The 1,758-nt window shown below is 41.1% G+C and overlaps 1 protein-coding gene across 1 annotated transcript in view; it reads left to right on the forward strand.

Moving 5' to 3' along the window:
• PAK2 (p21 protein (Cdc42/Rac)-activated kinase 2) overlaps positions 1-1,758 on the forward strand; it is a 72,176-nt gene that overhangs the window by 36,738 nt on the left and 33,680 nt on the right. The gene's annotated exons all lie outside the window — the stretch shown is intronic.

Here is a 1,758-nt window from a genome sequence, read left to right on the forward strand (position 1 = left end):
AGATCGTGCCACTGCACTCTAGCCTGGGCTAAAGAGAGAGACTCAGTCTCAAAAAATAATAATAATAATAATAATAAATAATAATTAAAGAATACTAATCTAGAGGAATCAAGGAAAAATACTTTTTGGAAGGATTGTTTTAAACATTTAGGCTGGGCATAGTGGCTCAAAGCTGTAATCTCAGTACGTTGTCTGGCCAAGATAGGATAGCTCGAGTCTAGGAGTTCAAGGCCGAACTATACAACTTAGACCCCAAGTCTACCCAGAAAAAAAAAAAAAATTAACGAGACATAGTGGTGCGTGTCTGTAGTCCCAGCTGACTGGGAGCCTGAGGCAGGAGGATTGCTTGAGCTACGAGTTCAAGGATGTAGTGAGTTTGCACCACTGCACTCCAGCCTGGGTGACAGAGTGAGACCCTGTCTCTAAGAAGCACACAAATGTTTATATGCCCCATGTTTATTTGCTTTTGATTTCTCAGTGCTTTCAAGTATAAACCTGGCTGTTACTCTGTTGTTGTCGTTGTTGTTGTTGTTGTTATTTTGAGACAGAGTCTGACTCTGTTGCCCAGGCTGGAGTGTGGTGGCACGATCTTGGCTCACTGCAATCTCTGCCTCTCCGGTTCAAGCGTTTCTTCTGCCTCAGCCTCCCGTGTAGCTGGGACTACAGGCATGCGCCACCACACCCCGCTAATTTTTGTATTTTTAATAGAGACGGAGTTTCACCATGTTGGCCAACCTGGTCTCAAACTCCTGACCTCAGGCATGAGCCACCATGCCCAGCCTACTCTGTTGCTCTATGGGCATATAAGGATTATTTTAGGAGAGCTGCTACTTTAAAAAAAAAAAAATTAACTGGAATCCTAATTGTCATCATTCAATTGTGACCTTTAACTATCACATCCCCAGTCTTTTTGGTATCTTTTTGCTCTTAGCCTCTTATTATTGCTCCTGTTCTTGCTTGTTGACTTGAGGTTGGGTACCTACATATATGAGTTTCCTTGATACGGTCCTGTCCTTTTTTACCTTGACAAGGCAAGTGAAAATGTAATGTGATTTTTCTTATATTTTGACTTACTAGTAATAAGAATATAAGTTATGATTTTATGTCCAACTTCCTATTTTTTTTTTGAGACGGAGTCTTGCTGTCTCCCAGGCTGGAGTACAGTGTTGCGATCTCGGCTCACTGCAAGCTCTGCCTCCCGGGTTCATGCTGTTCTCCTGCCTCAGCCTCCCAAATAGCTGGGACTGCAGGCGCCCACCACCACGCCCAGCTAACTTTTTGTATATTTTTTCAGTAAAGATGGGGTTTCCCCGTGTTAGCTAGGACAGTCTCGATCTCCTGACCTCGTGATCTGCCCGCCTCGGCCTCCCAAAGTGCTGGGATTATAGGTGTGAGCCACCGTGCCCAGCCCCAACTTCCTGATTTTAAAACCTGTTTCTTGCGACTTTGAACTTTCCTAAAACAAACATGATTAGTTTATGTGAGAGCATAGTAATTGTTACGGTAACAGGTAGTTTTCTAAATATATTGAAAGGTAGATGATCTGTATACTGGAAGAGTCAGAAAGACCATCTAGGGCTTAGATAGCCTTTATTATTTATAATACTAAGTAGTCGCAAACTTATCTATTCATAGATATATTCAAATATACCTATTTCTGTATTCAAATATATCTGTTTTATATTCAAATATACCTATTTCTATATACAAATATATCTGTTTTATATTCAAATATGTCTGTTTCCTTGAGATTACCTG

Source organism: Colobus angolensis, unplaced genomic scaffold, assembly GCF_000951035.1.
Source record: "Colobus angolensis palliatus isolate OR3802 unplaced genomic scaffold, Cang.pa_1.0 Scaffold54, whole genome shotgun sequence".
NCBI classification, from domain to species: domain Eukaryota; kingdom Metazoa; phylum Chordata; class Mammalia; order Primates; family Cercopithecidae; genus Colobus; species Colobus angolensis.